Consider the following 21,357-nt stretch of genomic DNA (forward strand, 5'->3'; position numbering starts at 1 on the left):
CAAGGTAGACTGGGTACAGACTCTAAGTTTAAAATTTCAATACTTTGAGTAATATGTAATTTAAAGCTCCTAGCTGAATTCTGGACCTGGCCAGAACCACCACTCCGAACTGTGGGCTGATCATTGAAGTGAAAGCTATTGTTTACAGGCTGAGCAACATACCAGTGGAGATACTATAGCTTTTAAATAGTTCTTCTAGTCATGTACTAAAAGTTTGATGAGCCTGGGCTGGTGACTTGGGTAGAGAACTATTTGTGGAATTACTCAGCTGTGTCATTCCCTTATTGGGAATGTATATACTTAATATGACACTTGTCTTTCTCTTGGTTTAAGGAAGGCAGCATTTGAACCATATGACCCTGAGGGAACCAGAATTATAAATGTCTCAATAGAATTTAATGGAGAGTGTGATTAGACAAGAAATCTGAGAAGAGGATAAAATGGAAAGAGATTAGGCAAGAAATTAGGCAAGAAATCTGAAAAGAGGATGAAATGGAGAGTGAGTTTAGGCAAGAAAGAATTCTCACACCCAAGGTTGGGGTTGGGATGCTCAGGGAAGATTCCATGCAGGAGGTGGTACAGGTGTAAAAAGTAGAACAACAGCAAAAGATTGGCAGAAATGAAGGGCGATTCCATTATTTAGTGTCATCATCAAGGCTAATCTTCTGGAACTCAAAGAATGTTCACACCTACCCTTAATATGTACAAAACTGACCAGGCAAAAAGCAAGAGGAAATAGAATTCCAAGAAGAAAAATTTTGCCTTTTAATTATCATTGTAATTTGGCAGAATGAATTGACTGAAATGGGGCTCTGGTTAAATATACCTTATTTATGAAACCGGATAGGAAAAAAGGGGAAAAGTTTGGTAGAATTACTTAAGGAAAAAAAAACCATATAAGGAAATACAAGGATTAGGTGAAACATCCCATATAGCATAGCATCATCCTTTCTAAGTGACCACATATAATGACTCAGTATTTTAACATGTTAGAGATGACCAGGCTACTCATGTGCTTCTATACTTTAGGATGTGAGGATTCTGAAATTACAAAGTAAACCCCTCTTTCAGTAAGTTGAATCTCAGTGAATCTTTAAAAAGGAGACAGCTTCGGACTTGGTATCTTGCTTCTAGAACTTGTGGCAAGTAATGCTTTCTCTAAAGTCTCTGTGAGGTTGGTATTGGTGTTATGGATGATGATTTTATTCCCCTTTGCTCTCTGATCCCATTTGGATTGTGGACTCAATTAGACACAAATTGCTCCTGGACTCTTAGCTGCCTTTTCTGAATTTTCTTTCCTGTGTAAATAACTGCACATAGTCCAGTTTTGCTTGGGATGTTATAAAATCGAAGCCCAGGGGTCCTAGGTCCAGTGAGTGTAGCTTTTGGGAGAAGGGAAGGCTTGGTTCAGAGAATACAACCACTGGCAAAAGGAGTTCAGGCTCCTGGTCTGTTTTCTAGAGAGCAGGGACTTTGAAGGAAGCAGTACAAAGTAGAGATGAAATGTAATCTAGTTAATTAACCAATCTTCAAACCATTTTATATTCTGATAACTTTTTATCTCTCTGGAAAATATGACTTGTAGTTATAAGATTAATTGCTAGATCCTGTTTTAAGCAATTCTGTCAAGGTACTTTGGTGTGGGGGGGTGTATAGGAAATAAGCACAGTCCTAAATTATTGAATACCTTTTTTATTCCTCATTTTGAGATCTAGGTATGAACCAAAAATTAATCTTTCAACAATTCATCCTGGGATGATAAGATTGGGATTTAACAAGCCAAAGAGTATGTCAAGGTCATGCTTCTCTGGACCCTAGCCAGGGTGAGGAGTAGAGAGTCTCAGTGAAGAAGGGAGTGCGCACAATGATTCAGCTCCCTGGGCTCAGCCAAGAGAAGCATGGAAAACCTGTGGATACAGGGCAAATGGAAGAAAAAATGGAAGCAATTTTGTCATCACAGTGTACTACACAGAAAGGAAATGGAGGAGGAATTCAGGAAACAGCCGAGTCTGGCACCGAGGCGTGTTATAGAAATGATGGGAGACTCCAGCTAAGGCCCCCTGATCCCCAGCAGCAACAGCCGCTGACCAACTGTCCCCAGTCAGCAGATAGGCAGAGGAGACGTCTTTCCCCTCACCCACCGGCCTGCTTCCCAACCATCCTCCAGGGAAGCAACTCCTGTGAAGGGGGAGCTAGCTGGGGTGGCAGCTGCCAGCCAAGTGCCAGTCAGGGACCAGGCACGCCAGCCCAGCAATCCTGCAGGAGAGACGGGAGAGCATCGGGGCCCTGAATCCAAGGGCTTTGGCAATAGCTGCCCCGGCAGCCGCCCGACGATTGTTCCTGTGGGTGCTACAGGAGCAAGTGGTCCTGAAGACCTAGGAAGTAAAGTTCTTGCCCTCGGCGCTGTCCAATGGTTCCACATCAGAAACTTGGTTTTATCAGTGGAAGGGACATTTAAGAAGAAACGCTGAGGTCTGCTTTGCTGCTGCACCCTCAGGACCACAGAATCTTTCCATCTGACTTGCTGCTGAGAGCTTCCATATTGTGTTTCTCATTAGAATATGGGCTCTTCGGGGGCAGCCCGGTGGTGCAGTGGATAGTGCACAGCCCTGGAGTCAGGAGCACCTATCTGGTCTCAGCCACACCCTGGGCAAGTCACAATTGCCGCACATCCCCAGAGAAGCAGGGAATGTTTTCCTTCTCTTGGCACTTTTTCTAGGTGCAGAGCATAGTACGTTATGTGTAACTATTGCTTAATAAATGCTTAATTCATTCATTCTAGCCTGGGTATCAGCTGGTACTCTCAGCCAGAATCAGAGCCGGTAATAATTACTTATCTTGTCTTAGCCTTCAAATTGTGGAGAAAACAAGGGGAAATTATGTGCTAGAACAGATTAAATAATGGGAACTTTAAGGAAGAAGTGACCATGGATTCTAATAGGGAAAGAGAGGAAAGTTGGATATTGTCTCACATGTGCCTTGTATTTTGGGAAACCAGATTTCAGAGGAAAGCTAAGTAAAATACCTCTCACAGATAAATATGCAGGGAAAGTCAATGCAGGAAGTAGGAGAAATTCTCAGCAACAAACTTCTAAAGAAAAAGCATAACAATTCCATAAAGGAGAAAAATGCAAATTGTCTGCATATGGAATTCACACGCCAATTTGGGTTTTTTAAAAGATATGCACAAAAGATGGAAGAAAGCACAGGTAACAGAAGATGAATTTAAGAGTCCTATAAAAAATTTAAGCCCTATAAAAATAGCATCAGCAGAGCTATGGCTCAGAATTAACTGTGTCTGGCAAGGGAAAAAAAGGACATTTTAAAATCTGTTTGGGGGAAATGAAGATCAAAGTACATGGAATGCTTTGCTTCAAATATATGGAATAATGATCAACAATATAGAGAAGGAAAAACTGCTCAGTGGTTATTATTCTATTTTCTCTGCCAAGGAAAATGACCTCTGCACTGGAAATGAGAGAACAAAAATAGCCATTGGATAGTTGATATCCAAGAAAAGTTAGGAGATAGTAAGAGAACACCTACTTGGCATATAATAAATTCAAGTCACCTAGCCCAGAACTATATACTCAAATACTGTAAGAACAAATTGATTTTATAACTGAGCCAGCCATTGATTTCTGAAGGATCATGGAGAATAAGAGAGCGCTGAAGAACAAATGTCTCATTTTTTTTTATAAAAGGAGAGGTACAGTCTGCAAACTATAGGCCACGGAGCTTGGCTTTGATTCCTGGAAAATTCCAGAATAAATCATTAAAGAAATTGTTAGTGACTCCCTTGTGGCAGTGATAAAAGCATAGAGCTCAGCTCATGCTAGACAAACTTTATTTCCTTTTTGACAAGGTTACTTTGATTTTTACAAAGCAACTTCCACACATCAGTCGTGGTTCTGTCCTTTGGGATTAAACAGAGGAAATCTAATCCTTATTCCGTGTTACTATTCTTCAGGTCTTTGATGATAGCTGTTGCTTTCCCCCGAATCTTCTTAGTTCAGGCTAAAAATCCCCAAATCCTTGTCCCAGGCCTCAGATGACTTGGACTCAATGCCTTTCAGAAGGGGATCTGTGCTGTTGTCTTACTGTCACCTTTGGGTTCCAGTCTTGTTCTGGTTGTGGGACTTCACATGTATAATTGATAATACATTTGCCTTCAGGGAATGGGGGAAGAGGCAGAAGGAAGGGAGAGAATTTAGCATTCAAAATTTTAAAGATTGTCTTTATATGTAACTGGGAAAAAGAAAACATTGTATATACACATATATTCTCTCTCTATACATATACATGAAAATAGGGGAAAAGAAAATACATAAATTATATATATATATACATATATATGTGTAAATTGTACAGCACAACACATTTTACATACACATACATATACACATATACAGATAAAACAATTTGATCTAGGTTTAAAAAAAAGGTCAATCACTGAATCAGATTAGGCATATAATATGTAGAAGCAATTAAACACAATTGTATAGTAATATATAAATCTAAAAAAAACCTCAGTTACTAGAGGAATGCCTTCCTGTTTTGACATAAACTACTGTAAAAATTGGATAGCAGTCTGGCAGAAATTAGGTTTAGACTAATACCTCAAATCACTTAAATTATATTCACATACTATGATTTGTTCAGCTATTCCCCAATTGATGGCAACCCTCTTTGGTTCTAGTTGTTTTCTTCAGAATTCCTCCCTTTTATCTCCACTTCAGGATCAGGTAGTTTGTTTTATTTGCAACTATTTTCTTTCTGATATTATCCTTCCTGTTACCACCTAATTTAGCCTGTGCTTTAGAAATCCTTGAAAGCCCTTTATCCCATTAAAGATCTTTTTCCCCATATAGGATTATACTTAACTTTGCAGAACATGTCATTCTTGGTTTTAAGCAGAAGGAGAGTCTGTAGGCTTCTTGATCTCTTCCAAGGGTCAGATGCAGAGAGGAGAAGCCCCAGGAGAGTCTTAAGGATCCTGCTGCTCCCTTTCTGAAAGACAAAGGAAGAGGTCAGTCAGAACAGGGCATAGAAATAGTTTCTCTTCCTCTCTTACTTACCCTTGTCTCCTGAGATCTGATTTGTGATGGGGAGGAGGTCAGGCTGACCTAGGGTAAAAGGAGAAAACCAATAAGTCCATCAATTATGGGTGAACCAGAGACAGACAGAAGAAAATTTATTTTCCAATACTTATCAACATACTCATTGAGTCAGTCACTTTAGGGCATGCATGGATTGTACTTAGCTTTTTTGTGTGCCACAGATCCCTTTAGCTGTCTGGTGAAGCCCATGGACACCTTTATTTTTTGTTTTTAAAGCTCTTTGTTTTCAAAACACATGCATAGTTTGAAACACTGACCTTTGCAAAACATTGTTTTTCAATTTTTTTCTCCCTCCTTCCCTCTCCCTCCTCCCCTAGATGGCAATATATATTAAATGTTCAGTTTTATATGTGTTTCCACAATTATCATGCAGCACAAGAAAAATCAGATCAAAAAGGGAAAAAAAAGAGATTTTTACAGATTTTAACAAAAACATGAAAATACTATGTTGTGAGCCACATTCAGTCTCTGAATGTAGATGAACGGCTCCATCACAAAACCATTGGAACTAGCCTGAATCAACTTGCTGTTGAAAAGAGCCATACCATGGACGCCACCTAAGAATATTTTTTAAAATTCTAGGTATAGAAAGAAAAGAATTCTGTAGACCAGTTCACATGAGTGACCTAATTCAAGACATAAAAAATTCCTCTCAGATATATGTATACACATAACATGTTTACATTCATTTTCTTCTTCCCTTCTGTCCAGCTTTCAGAGCCACTTCCTCACCCTTGCTGAGAGGATGGGGAAGAACAATGCTCTGTGGGTATTGACAGGGGTGGGGGTGGGGGGAGAATCCTCAAATATCCATTGAGTGGAGAACTGGAGAATTGGCCTCAAGAATTACAAAGACCTGGGCTGAAATCATGCTTCTGACCCCAGATTGCTGGTGTGATCCTAGGCAAAATCTTTTACATCTTTTGACAATCATTTCCACATTTGGAAAACTTGAGATTTGGAGGAGATAACCTTTAAGATCCTTTTCATATATATGTAGAGCCAGTTTCCATTTTTTCTCTTATTAAAAATTTTTTTGATTGGTTGGGAAGACTTTAAAGACTTCTCAAAAAGAAAATTTTTAGGGAAAATGATCCACATGTGCAAAAATATAACAGCTCTTTTTGTGATACAAAGGATAAGTTATGGTATATGACTGTAATAGAATATTATTATTCTATAAGAAATGATCAGCACACTGGTTTCAGAAAAACCTGGATGATCTTACATGGACTGATGTTGAGTGAAGTGAGATCATTGTACACAGTAACAAAATTGTTATGATTAACTATGATAGACTTAGCGCTTATCAAGGCAGTGATCCAATACAGATGGAAAATACCATCTGCATGCAGAAGAGAAGCATGGAGACTCAATGTGGATTGACGCATACCATTTTCACCTTTTGATGTTTTGTTTTTTCTTATCTTTTTTTTCCCCATTTGTTCTGATTTTTCTTTCATGACCAATGTGAAAATATGTTTAAAATGATATAAATGTATAACTTATATCAGATTGCTTGCTGTCTTATTGAAAACTATCTTTACATGTAATTGAAAAAACAAAATACTGATAAAAAAATGGGAATAAAAAAAAGAAATTCCCTCTCTTGATTCCCTTGACATCTTTCTCCTACTCAAAGCCTTCAGTTATTTCCTGGGATAGACCCATAGGAAACATGTGTGGCCAGAATATACATGTAGCCAGCCAGCTCTTACCCCTGCTCTTGGAGATTCATGGATTTCTTTTGGTGAGCCCATCTGTTTCTACTGGGCTGACATTTCAATGGCCTTGGACAATATGCAGTCTTTTGGGATGCATAGTCTCTTCTGGGCATGTGCTATGGCTATAGATGGTCTTTATCACATGTTAGTCTCTCCCCTAACTTCTTGTGTGATGCTGTTGTGAAAGGTAGATTCACTGCACATGGAATCATAGAGCTTCTCTTTGTTTTCTGTCATCAGTCTTTGCTGGAGTATCCTCTTGTCCTTATTGTAGAAAAGTTGGCTTGGCTGAAATGCCACTTTTCTGCACAGAAGATAATTTGCTCCATGTACCAATTTGTTTGGAACATAAGAAATCCTAGCTAGCTAATTCTCTCAGGTTAAACCTATTTCTTGGTCACCAAGGACCGTGTCTTGATCAGGGGTCTTATTAGAATCACTTGGGATCAGAGAATTCATATGAGTCCTTGCTAAAATTTTCCCACTCAACATCCACTTAAAAGCTAATCTTTAAGAAAACTGGGACTTTTGGAGTTCAGGGTTTCTCTATTTCTTAACTCCAAAATTCTTTTAGTTTTCTATGAAAATAAGTGAGACTATGAAAAGACAAATGAACAAAACTAATCCTGGGGGGGGGGCTAATAATATTCTTGGCCTTTATATGTATAGATGTAGATATTTGTATACAATAGACTCCCCCACTTCCTTGATGCCCATAGAATTCCAGAAATCTCAGAGACAGAAAATACTTCAAAGCTTGTCTAATTCAGTATATATTCCAGCAGAGATTTTTTTTCAAGAAGGGATTTAAAAAAGGAAACATTCCCATCAAGGAGTCACTAAACTTCCATTTATTGTCTCAGGTCATAGGGAACTTGCTACTTCCCAAGGCATCCCATTTTATTTTTGAACAACTTTGGTTTTGAGAAGTTTTTCCTTGAGACAAAAATCTGCATCTCTGCATCATCTTTCACTTATTGTTCCTGGATCTGGGTACAAGCAGTACAAAATGTAATTGTTGTAATTCCTTGTTCAGCCATTTTCCAATTGATGGCCATCCTCTTAAGTTCTAGTTCTTTTCTTCCCCTACATCATAGCCCTCCAAACACTTGAAGAGAGCTCTCATGATCCACTCAAGTCTTTTCTTTTCTGGCTAAACATCTCTTACTCTTTCAGCTGATCCTCATACGGCAAGGTCTTCAATTATCTTTGCTATCTTATCCTATTCTATCATATCTCCTCTGAACATGATAGAACATAATTCTAAATGTAATACCTGTAACTAGACAGACTATTCCAGAGGTTCGACCAAAGAAGCGTTCAGGAGAACTATCCTTCATACTGGATGTTACACCTCCCTATAGACATACACATACACAAACCCATATCCACAGCGCTTTCCTTTGGAGGATTATTTCCAAATTAATCTTGTACGTAGGCTGTATACGTACAAGTTGTTTGCATGTTGTGTTTTCTTTTGAACTTCTTTTTCTCTTCCACGAATTAAAAAAAAAAATCTAACCTTAAATTAGAAAGCAGCCCTTTGTGAGGATAACCACATAGGCCTCTGCAGTCATGGACTGCGTGAATGTGTCTGAGATTGTTGCTGGGGAATTCTGGGAGAGAGATGCTGGGAAGCAGTTGGTGTGTGTAGGTGCACCTCCATGATGGAAACATATGGGGAGGCCCTCCCAATTAAGCAGCGTGGCTGGTGCCAGGGGGAGAACCAAGAGGAACGGTGGGGCTAGGCTGACCTGGTTGGGGGAGACGCCCCCGCAGAGATATTTTCTCTTCCCTCTGCTAATCTGAGCTTTGAAGCGGTGAGTTCACCGCCCGCCTCCCACCTTGTTCAAGCAGAAGGGCAAGCCAGAAGTTTAGCACTGGCTAATGGATTGTGCTGCTCAGCACGCTCCTCCCGGGCTGGATGCTCCCTGGCAAAATTTCCAGAAAAGAAGCGCTCTGAGTTGTATTTGAGCTGCTGTTTGGTCCAATGGCTTTTGGGAGAAAAAAGGAGGCTAGAATTGTGATCAAAGCAGTCGCCAATGGCAACTTCAGCCCTTCCTGAAGGACCCGGGATAAGACAGAGGATGTAGAATGAGACCTGCGTTTTTGGATCTAGCCAATGTAGGAATTTATTTTGTTTGGCTGTCCATATTTGATATGGGGGGGGGGGAGAAGAAAAGAAAAGAGAATCTGGAACTAGAGCAAGAGTTCTTCCTCTGAGTGATATGGTTGCAGCCACTGAATGATTGGCTCACCCCCAGAAATCATAAATCCACTGGAGCTGATTGTGACTACTTTCTAAGTCAGCCTTAGGCGATAAAGGGGAGAAATAAATACATAGTCGTTAAAGGGATCTATAAACTGAACTTAGGGAAGGAATATGTATACATATATACACCCATGTTTATGTGGACCCATGTTTAGATGTGTGTATGTGTCTACATGTCTATATTTATATAACTATCCCAAGTATAACTATAACCAAATACAAAAGGGAATGGGGGGAATGGCTGCATTATTTTGGACTCTTCTGCTACACTGGGAGACTTTATCAAGCCGGAAATGTGTTCAAAATTTTGTTCATGTGGGATCTGATTCATGCTTTTTCTGGTTGCTTCTGTTTTTTTTTTTTAAACTTAGGAATATTATTTTCCCCCCTAAAATTGAGAATTTGTTTTTTTTTTTAATGAAAGCTTTTTTTTCAAAATTATACATGGATAATTTTCAACATTCATCCTTACAAAACTCTGTGTGCTGATTTTTTCCCTCTCTTATCCCTACTCCCTCCCCTAGACAGTAAATGATCCAATATATGTTAAGCATGTGCAATTCTTATATATATACTTATATATTATCTTGCTGCACAAGAAAAATTTGATCAAAAAGTAAAAAGAGAAAACAAAAAGCAAGCAAACAATGAAAAGAATGAAAATACTATGTTGTGATCCACATTCAGTTCCCACAGTCTTTCATCACAAGACCTTTGGAACTGGCCTGAATCATCTCATTGTTGAAAAGAGCCGTGTCTATCAGAATTGATCATCATATAATCTTGATGTTGCCGTGTACAATGATCTCCTGCTTCTACTAATTTCACTCAGCATCAGTTCATGTAAGTCTCTCTAAGCCTCTCTGAAATCATCCTGCTGGCCCTCTTTGTAGTGGCCAGAAACTGGAAACTGAGTGAATGCCCATCAGTGGGAGAATGGCTGAATAAATTGTGGTATACAAATATTATGGAATATTATTGTTCTGTAAGAAATGACCAACAGGAGGATTTCAGAAAGGCCGTGAGAGACTTACATGAACTGATGCTGAGTGAAATGAGCAGGACCAGGAGATCATTATACACTTCAACAACAATATTATATAATGATCAATTCTGATGGACCTGGCCATCTTCTGAGATGAACTAAATAAGTTCCAATGGAACAGGAATGAATTGAACCAGCTACACCCAGTGAAAGAATTCTGGGAGATGACTAAGAACCATTACATAGAATTCCCAATCCCTCTATTTTTGTCTGCCTATATTTTTGATTTCCTACACAGGTTAATTATACACTACTTCAGAGTCTAATTCTTTTTGTACAGCAAAATAACTGGACATGTATACTTATTTTGTATTTAATTTATACTTTAACATATTTAACATGTATTGGTCAACCTGCCCAATTGGGCAGGAGGGAGTGAGGGGAAGGAAGGGAAAAATTGGAACAAAAGGTTTGGCAATTGTCAATGCTATAAAATTACCCATGCATATAACTTCTAAATAAAAAGTTATTAAAAAATCATCCTGCTAATTGTTTCTTACATAACAATAATATTCTATAACATTCATATACTATTACTTATTTAGCCATTCTCTAATTGATGGGGCATCCATTCAGTTTCCAGTTCCTTGCCACTACAAAAAGGGCTGCCACAAACATTTTTGTACATAAGGGTCTAAATTTAGGAATATTATTGACTATAAATTTATGTGATTCACACAATCTGATCTTTTTTTGTGAAGCCGACTGGAATTTTGGAATTTATTTTATTGCTTTTCTAGAATCTTTTTTGTTTTAACAATTATATACTGGAATGAAGAACACAAAGGCTCAGGATATAACCAGAGGAACACACTCCTATTATAATTGTGGATTAGGTGCTCATTATACATTCTGGAAATACTATAAAACATAGATTTGGTCATATGAAACTAAAAACAAATCTGATCTAGCTTTGGAAAGCTGACTCAAGGCCAGAGAAAGACCTTGGACTCCAAGACAGTCACACTGATATTATCATTGATTGCTTAGAAGTCTATGATTATTCCATTTCAGGTCTATTATTTGGACTTACAGGATCCTATACAGAAGTGATGGTAAAAATTGAGAATGTGGAATGCAATGTTGTCCTGGTCAGTGTACCACAATTAGCCATTGCTTTTTGATAATTTTTTCGAGAAACATTTGAGAAAAAAAGCAACATTTGAACAAGAGCTTGGACTTGGTGGGTTGAGTGATAGTCTTTGTCTATTTATTTATATTTTTGATACACCAAAGTGAGTTTATTGTTCCATAAGGAAGTTGTGTCATGAAGAAGTGATATTAGGTCTTCTTAATGATACTCTATAGTGTGTTCAGAGCCACCAATGCTCACTTAAGTGAGCACCCAGTAGAATCAATTGTATTCAAAATAATAGCAAGATGCTGCCAGCAATAAGTTGGCACTCAATATCTTCATACTTTTGACCATCTCTTCAGATTTTGTAGAGGCTTACAAGGCAATAGAGACAAAATTTTCCAGTAAATAGCTCTGACCTTTTCCAACTGTGGATTAAATCCTGAAGTCTTTTAGCTTGAGCCTTTCATCAAAGAATTCAGTAGTTTTTAAGCCTCTCAAATAGGAGTGGTAACAAAGAAGAATGGGAAGATAAGAATGTGTGTAGATTTTGTATACTAGACTTTGAGCCCAAGAACCAAAGGGGATCTGTACATCATGTGGTGGGTTCAAGATGCCTTGGATTTTCTGCCAAGTAGCCAGTGATTCTCAATCTTGGATTTTTATAGAGCATATTCATTCCTATGGACGAAATAAATAAAGAAAATACTGATTTCATTTGTCTAACTAGATTTTACCAGTTTAGATATATGTCCTAAGTATCTCAAGGGCACTTATTATTTTCTTCTGATTGATAGAGAAAGTACTTGGTGACATGAACTACATGGAAGGATTGGTATACTTTGACAAAAATGCTTGTTTTTAGAAAGACATTGGAAAGGCATGGAGAGTGATATAAATGTTGGGAGTGGTAGTAGGAAGCTGGTCTGAGATTGTTAATAGCTAAGTGCCAAAATACCCATTTTTCAGAGTTTTTGAGTGTTTTTGTGTCATATAACCTAACAAGAAGGTTGTATTGATTTTGAAAAGGTAGAATCTAAGAGACTTCAAAACTTTTTTCAAATTAAGTAGTTATTGAAAATGTAATAGCAGTGTTGTTAGAGCCACAGAAGAAAAAAAATGCAAAGTTGTCTTTGGAGATTGACTAATAGAAAAATGTAAAATCCTTCAGAAACTCAATTCAACTGCCTAATGCATATACCATTTTTTGATGATAGAATTTAGCTTTATTCTTTTTAAAAAACAGACCAGCTAATGCTTTATCTATTTTATTTTATGTGTGTGTGTTTAAACACTTTCTAATTTAATTAAATTAATTAATTTATTTATTGTTGCTGAGGCAATTGGGGTCACACAGCTAGGAAGTGTTAAGTGTCTGAGGTCATATTTGAACTCAGGTCCTCTTGAGTTCAGGGCTGGTGCTCTATCCATGTACCACCTAGCTGCTCCTAATTTTATTAATTCAATGGTTTGTGGGATTTTTTGTTTGTTTTCAATTTTGGGAATCTCTGATTTTTTGAGAATTTCTATTTTGATGTTTTGTTGGAGTTATTCATTTGTTGGTTTTCTAATATTTTTAATAGATGAAAATGTATACACACCTATATTTCCTTTTCAGGATTGCTTTGGCAAAATCCTAAAACTTTTGGCATGTTGTTTCATTATAGTCTTTTTCTTTGATGAAATTCTGCATTGTTTTTCTGATTTATTCTTTGACCCACAAATTTTTTTGAGATTAAGTTATTTAATTTTCAATTGATTTTTCTTCAAAGTTTCTTTACTAAATTGTGTTGGTTTTTTAAGCTGCTGCTTTATACTACTAACTCAAATTGAGCTTGAAGTCCACTAAAATCCCCAGATCTTTTCTATATGGACTGTTGTCTAGTTGTATTTGCCCCTTCCTATATTTATATAGTCTATTTTTAGAAATTTAAATGTAGATCTTTCCTTTTATTCCCATTAATTTCATTAAATTCAGATTGTTTTTTAGACTTAGAAGATCTTTTTGGATCTTGATTCTGTCGTCTGATATGTTAGCTGTCTTTCCAGATTTCTGCCATTTCACATTTGATGAGTACAACATTTAGGCCTTCATCCAAGTTACTGAACATAACAGGGCCAAGGACAGATTCTTAGATCAAACAACTAGAAACTTTCTTCTAGCTTTATTGACCCACCGATTAATTTATTTTGCTCTACTTATTGGCCCAATTTCAAATTTACCCAACTGTACCATTATTGAGCCTTTATCTCCCTATCTTGTCCATGAGAATAATAATATAAAATAGTTGTCAAACACTTTTCATAGATTAAGTAAACAATGATTAGGAAGGCTAGACAAACATTTATGAATGTAATGGAATATCCCTATGCTGTAAGGAATGATGAATATGAAGATTTCAAGGGAACATGGGAGAAGGTGAAGTAACAGTAAAAAAAAAAAAGTCAGAACCGAGAACAATATTTACAGAGTAAATAAAAAATTTGAGATATGTAGAAAGTATGCTTTGGGCATTTCTACCTCAGGGTTCAAGGATTACACTTGGAGGGTTAGAAGTATCATTTTCTTTTCTTTTTTTAAATAATAGCTTTTTATTTTTAAAATACATGCAAAGATAATTTTCAACATTCATCCATGGAAAACTTCATGTTCCAAATTTTTCTCCCTCTCTTTTCCCCACCCCCTCCCCAAGATAGCAAACAATTCAATATAGATTAAACACGTACAATTCTTCTATACATATTTCCACATTTATCATGCTGCCCCAAAAAATCAGATCAAAAAGGGAAAAAGAAAGAAAAAAAGCAACAACAAAAAGAGTGAAAATACTATGTTGCAATCCATATCCAGTCCCCACAGCTTTCTTTGTGGATGCAGATGACTCTCCCCATCAGAGGTGCCATTTTCTAATGCCATCAGTTCAGGCCCACATTCTGAGTGTGTTTCTCCCATTTATTAGCTTCCAGTGCCTAACACTTCAGTTCCATTTAGCCAATTAACTTGAATTAGCTTTTCATAAATATTTACTTAGATAATGGCTAGAATAGAAGTACAAATATATTTGTTTTCCAAAACCTTGATGGACATACTCCCTATCCCACTTTGATCTCTTAAGAAAGTGGGTTCAGAAAAATACAGTTTCTGCATATTTTTGCTTCCCATCAAATTCACATCCACATTTGCTTTGACGGCTGGATGAGTCCTTATTTCAGCTGGGGCCTTGGTAGCAACCTGATTCAAAAGCTGCTTATTAATTGTTTACTCTCCCCAAAATTTCATTACTCCCAAGCTTCCAGAGTAATCCTTTTTACCTAAAATGAAATAACAAATACTGAAGCAAAGAATTGAAACCTATTTTCATGGAGCCACATGCCAATATTAATAGAAGAAAAGATTTGGGGCTTCTTCTCTGACAGCATGGTTTAAAAAAAAATTTGTTACTTGAATATCCCCCTGTATCACTCCTCTTGTCCCTTTCTAGAGAGCTATTGAATATAATTTTAAAGCAACAAATAAAAAGAATTTTTTTTTTGCATATTCCATATCTGTGGAACTCCCACTTTTGCAAAGAAGGCAGAGGAAGATATTTTCAAACCCTTATCTCCTCTTTTGAGGTAAGCATATATTTTTGTTAATAATTTTGTAACATCCATTTTTGCTTTTATGTATGTGCTTGTGGTTCTTTTCATTTACATTATTGTGATCACTGTGCCTCCCACACAGATGTTGAATGCTTTTAAAAATTTTTTAGTAGTAGTGATCTCCCTAAACATCAGTTCCTTACAGATTATACTCATTCTAACACTCCCATTTTTCCCATCATTGAATATTTCTTTTCCTCTCCTCCTCAACCTGGAAATGTTCTTCAATGGGACCCTTCCCCATCATTAAAATGAGATTTCTTTGATTGTTTTCTCTAACTCGATTCTTTTCTACTATAACATTCTGATACAGGCCAGCTTCTTCTTGAGCATTTAATAGGAGTTACTGTCCCTTCTTTAAACTTGATTAGGGTATTTTGCATATTTCCCTCTTTCTTCCTTCTCTTTCCAGTTTTATGCACCCTCCCATTCTTCAGTTTAGTCCACCCCCTCAAAAATGATTCACTTCTAAGCCTTGTGTTAGAGGATTAGTCAATGATATTTGAGTCCTGTTCCTCCCCCTTCACTTCTAATTGATTTTCATTCTGATCTTTGTTTCCTTGTGTACTTATGGAATAAAAATCTCTTAATAGGTTTTATACTGTTATTTTTTTGTTTAGTTTTGGAGTTTTTCTTTTTCTAGTTTTTGCACTCTTTTCCCTAAAGGTATTAATTTTGTTATTTGTGTCTTCCTTAATTGTTATATTTGTTTATTTTTCTTGTATTTCTGTTATCTGTACTGTTGGCAAAACAAATACTATACTTAGGTATGGCTTTCTTTGTAGGAATTCTTCAAATGCCCCCTTTTTGATTGAATGTTCATTTTTTTTCCAGATAAGTAGGCCCAAATTGGTAGGGTATTTCACTTTGAGATGCCTCTTGAATTCGATACATTAATTCTATTCCTGCTTGCAATTTCTGGTAGATGCAGAACAGTTTTTTGTATTTTCTTTCCTTTTATGTTTGAAGTACCCTCCCTAGTTCTTTCTCCCTGCCTTGGAATTGGAATTGTTAAATTTAACCTCTGTGTGTTTTGGAGTTTGTAACAGGGTTTTGTTTTGTTTTCAGAATTGATCTTTTCCAGAAAAGTGAATTCTTTTAATCAGTAGTTTATTTTCTATGTTCATAAGTTCTGAGAAGTTTTCTTGCATTATTTCTTGCATCATAGAATTCAAGTTTTTGATTCATTATATTCTTCTGGAAGACCTGTACTTGTTTTTATGTACCATAGCTTCAAGATCAATGTTTATGTTATATAAGGATCATGGGTTTTTTAAATATGTTTTTAAATGTTATTGGGTTTTTTTTCTCTTTGTTTAGGTTGTCCTTCATTTCTATCATTGTGAATTTCTAATCATTTGTTCTCTCTTTTGTTTCTTTGGTAAGGTTTGCCATTGTGGATTTTTATTCTGCTGCTTATTTCTTCTTTACAAGCCATAAATTCTGTTTTTCTGATTCTCATTTCTTTTTTTAACCGTTCAAGAACATCCTCCGGCCTTGTTCTATGTTCTCTTGAGAATGATAGGATCTTCCTCCTCATTGGGTGTTGATTCATTTTCCTTTGCCTTGAAATATTTGTTCATGAATATCTAGATTTCTTTAGGTGATGTGGAATTCATGGATCCTTCTTGCATGCTTCCCTGATGTCTTTGCCCCAAGTCACAGCGGAGAGGAAAGAACAATCCCCAATTAGGTGCCAGTTCCCTTCCCTTGAGGATGATGGGGACCCCCACCCATGCTGGCTCTTGGCTCTAGTCTTACTCACCAGCTGAGCTCCTCTGCAGCCCGGTGTACCTTTGTCCTGCTGTTCCAGGCTGCTGGAGTTGACATTTCCTGCAAGGAATGGTCTTGTGCAACCCTGCCAGATCCTGATGGTTACTGGGGGAATTCACTGGGATATAAATCCATTAGGATTCTTAGATTATGGTCTCTTGCACATAATTATTACTTTGCAGAGGCTGGAGAAGTAGTGAATGGTGAGATCCTGATGGGGTGTTGGACAGAGAGAAGCTAAAGAATTGATCCCTGAGGCAGGCAGGAGAAGGCTCTGATAGAGATCAGTTTAGCTCCATGGCCCCAACCTGTGGAGAGCTGGTCCAGTCTGAAATCCAAGTTATGTCACAAATCCCTGAAACCCGCCTTCTGCAGAGGTCTCTAGCAGTCTCACCCTGCCTTGCCCTGTCAGAAATGCCAGTCGTTTGCCCCAGCCTTGTGGGGTGCTCCCTTTCTACTGGGTAATTGTGAGTTCCACTGAGGAACTTGTCTTGCATATGCTCTCCCTATTCTATTTCATATTTACCATTCCTGGTGTCTATTGTATCCCTTCATTTGTCCTTTCCCAAATAAATCTGCCTTTTGCCAAAGAGAATGTTCATTGTGAGTTCTTCACATGACTGAACCCCAATTTTTGCTGCCTGCCATCATCTGGTGTCTACATCACCTACATCATTTTGTAATTACATCATTGAGGATTGCAGGAAAGTATTTTGTCCTTTACCTTGTTTGTTACATAATCCAGAAATCCCAGATTAAATTTTTTTCTAATCTAATTTTTTCATTATTTTTCCAATTAATAAGGATTAATTTTCTTTCCTTTCCACTATTCCCTCCACCTCCAACTGAACAATTAAACAAAAAAGAAAAACAAAACTTTCAGAACAAATAAAATTTCTACATTGTTCATATTAAAAATAAATGCCTTATTTCACATTTTCAGCCACCTAGAATTGTGCTCTGTCATTGCATTATTTGTCATTCTAATCCTGTCCTGGCATATTTGTACAGAATTGTCTTAGTTCTGCCTAATTCCTTTCTTAATTTTTGAGAATAATATGTCTAATATAGGTAATACTTATTCTTTAAAAGTTTGATAGACTTGTATATAAATCTATATAAGCCAGGATTATTTTTTTCTTTTGGAAGCTCTTTTACACTTAATTCAATTTCTTTTTTTCAAAATTGAATTATTTTAAAAATGTATATATAAGAAAAATGTATATGTACATACATAAACATTTATTTATCTAGCTATTTACTTGTTTATCAATTTACTCATTCATTCATTCATTTAGATAGATAAACACTGCCTAAGACAACACTGTACAAACATCTCAGGACAGGATTAGAATGACAAGAATGCTATCCAAATTTCCTCTGAAACTTTTTATGGCATCATAATATTCTGCTATGTTCCTGTATGACAGTTTATTTAGCTATTCCCCATAGGATGGCACACTCTTAGTTTCTAACCTCACAAGCATGTGAACACTTGTCATAGTGAAATGGGCAGAGAAGAACAATTTGGCACTGGATGGCTTTAAAACTTGGACAGAATAAGAAATGCCGGGGTCAGCCCCCTTCTCCTGGGCCCATGCTATATGACTGAAAAAGAATCTGTGCTTTTGTGCAACCCTGCCTCATGTAAATCCAATTCAGGCCCGAGACATCATGACATGATGCCATCTGAAAATAATGGTATTGAGACGAGTTAGGAAAATAATTTATACAAAAACAGCAACATTATAAAGAAAACAACTTTGAAAGACTTCAGACTTTTAAGCAATGAACAACTATGATTCTGAAAAACTGATGATGAAACATGCTACCAACTCTTGACTGAAAAGTGATGTACTCAGGAATCAGAAGGACAACATTCATTGTTTGGCTATGATCAATGAGGTGATTTTCTTGACTATGGATATTTGTTATAAGAGTTTTATTTTTTTGCTATCCATCTTCAGAGGAAAAAAAACTGATAGAGACTGAATGCAGATTGAAGCATACTTTTTGAACTTCCTCTATTTAAAAAAAAAATTGGGAAGCAGAATTCTTGCATTTTCTTATGTAATACGGTAAATATGGAAATATGTTCTGCATGACTGTATATGTATGATTTATATCAAATTGGAGATAGATAATTTGGAATTCAAAATTTTAAAAATGTAAATATAAAATTTTTTTCATGTAAAAAATTAAAAATTAATAAGGTGTTTTCTTTTTCTTTAGTAGGGGGATAGAGAAGTAGGAAGAAAAGGAAATAATTTTTTAAATTAAAAAATAAAATTAATTATTTAAAAACTGCCTATTCCTACTCTTTGACCACTTACATATTGGTGAATACCTCTTAGTCTTACAAATTTTAATAATTTTCCTATGGAATTTTCTATTTCTTCTTTCTAGGTTTTGCTAGCAATATAGTTTAAAGCTAGAAGACAAGAAAAAGCAAGTAAGAGAATAGGTATGGACAAAGAAGAAACAAAATTACTGCTTTTTGCAGATGATGATTTACTTGGAAAACTCCAAAAAGTCAAGTATTATAATTGAAGCAATTATATTGCAAAATTGCAGCATATAAAAATCTAATAGTGGAATTAATTGTTCTTTTAACGTGATGAAATTCACTTGTAAATACATCTGATTGGGAGTGTTTTTCCTTGGGAGTTTATTTATGGCTTATTTAGTTTTTTTTTCTTTCTGATATTGAACTATTTCAATAATCTAGTTCTTCTTTTGTTAATTTTATATTTTTGCAAATATTCACCCATTCATGTATCTCCTCAAAATTATAATTTTTGTTAGCATATTATTGGTCAAAATAGTTTCTGCTAATTTTCTTGATTTTTTTCTTCAACTGTTTATTTTTTTTTTCAGAAAATCAGCTTCTAGTTTAATTTTAGCAGCTTTTTTTTCCTTTCCATTAGTAATCTTTCTTTTTGTCATTTAGTTGTGAGGTTTTGATGATTTATTATTGCTCTAGGCTTTTCCAGTTACATGTCCAAGTTTTGTTCATGAATATGAATGTAAATATACATTTCCATAAAGAATGCTTTAGCTACATTACATGTTTTGATATATTGTATCATTATTTTAATTTTCTTTAATGAAATTTTTTGTTTTTATAATATATTCTTTGACTCATCTATTCTTTAGAATCAAATAAATTAGTTTCCAATGTTTAATTCTTTCTTTAAAGGTCTTAATTGAATGTAATTTTTATTGAACCTTATTGTTCAATAAATTAGTTCAGTAAATTAGTGTTTTCTGCTTTTCTGTATTTTGGGGTGATGTCTTTATGACCCAGTTCATGCTTAATTTTTGTAAAGGTGCCAGAAATGGCTGACAGGAATGAAAATTCTTTTGTATTCCCATTCACTAATCATCAGAGATCTATTATTTCTAATTTTTCAAAAATTTTCTTCAGATTCTTTAGTTTCTTTTTTATATTTTGATTATACTTGTCTAGATCTTAATTTGTCTAGCCAATATTGTAGTCCCCCACTATTACAATTTTAATGAATATTTTTCTCTACAATTTGATAAAAATTTAAGTATTTAGGTATTATAACACTTAATGCATGTGTATTATTAAGTATTGATATTTATTTATCATGTATGGTATTTTTAAGTACAATGTCATTTCCCTGATTCTCTCTTTTCATCAGCCCTATATTTACTTAGTTTTATCTGAAATGATTGCTATCCTTATTTTTTAAGTTGACGTGAATAATAACAAAACTTTCAATTTTTGTGAATCTTTATGTCCCAAGTTTGTTTAATAAGCAAAAAATTTTTACATTTTGTTTTCTAATCCATATTGCTATCTTCTTCAGTTTTATGGGGTGAGTTCATCTCATTCTTGTTCACAGTTAGAATTATTTACTACCCTTTTGTTTTCTTGCATTTTATCAGATGCAACTGATAAAACTTCCTTTTTACCAATAAAAAAGTGGTAAAATAGATTGTTTTCCTAACCCTTGTGGTCTATTAATGAAGTGATTTGTTTTTTGTTCTGTTTCCCTTCTATTCCTCTTGCCCTGTTCCAATACCAGGCTGTTTTTTGTTTGTTTGTTTGTTTATTTGTTTGTTTTACTTTTTTTCCTATTTATTTACTTTTTCTTTCATGGCTTCTTTTCTGATGTTGGAATTTGTTGTGCTTCTGATTTTTCCTGAAACTATATGTTCAGTCTTAAACCTCTTTCTCTCCTTTTCCCCTTTCCTTTCCTATTTCCCTTTTGAACTTAATACATTTCTGTATTGAAATCTATCTCTCTGTATATTTGTTTCTGTATTTGTGTTCAGCCTTTCTTTTTCTAGGGCAAATAAAAATGAGGTTCCCAGGATGCTTATATTCCTCCTTCTATTTCTTTCTTCTTTCTGTATGTATCATTCAATGTTTCTCTTGACTCTTGTGTTTCCATTTGAAAAACTTCTAGTCAGTGCTGGCTTTTCATCAAGAATGCTTGGAAATCCTCTAGATTATTAAACATCCTTTCCTCCCTATCTTGTAGTATCTTCTCTGATATTGTCTTTATTTTTTGCCTTTTGTAAATGCTTGGCAAGGTCTCTTCATTATCTAGAGCAGTGGTTCTCAAACTTTTGTTCTCAGTATCTTCATGTTGTTAAAAAACTATCGAGGATCTGTTCAAAGAGTTTTTGTTCACATGGGTTATATTTATAGCTATTTACTATATTGGAAATAA

General features: G+C 35.7%; 1 long non-coding RNA gene across 1 annotated transcript in view; it reads right to left on the reverse strand.

Annotated features, from left to right (window-relative positions):
- Window positions 1-1,676: 1,676 nt before the first annotated feature.
- LOC127564571 (uncharacterized) overlaps window positions 1,677-21,357 on the reverse strand; it is a 33,217-nt gene continuing 13,536 nt past the window's right edge. The window contains exon 2 of the long non-coding RNA XR_007954304.1: window positions 1,677-5,010. This is a non-coding gene — a long non-coding RNA (uncharacterized LOC127564571). The remainder of the gene's footprint in view (window positions 5,011-21,357) is intronic.

The sequence above is a fragment of the Antechinus flavipes genome, chromosome 5, assembly GCF_016432865.1.
Source record: "Antechinus flavipes isolate AdamAnt ecotype Samford, QLD, Australia chromosome 5, AdamAnt_v2, whole genome shotgun sequence".
NCBI classification, from domain to species: domain Eukaryota; kingdom Metazoa; phylum Chordata; class Mammalia; order Dasyuromorphia; family Dasyuridae; genus Antechinus; species Antechinus flavipes.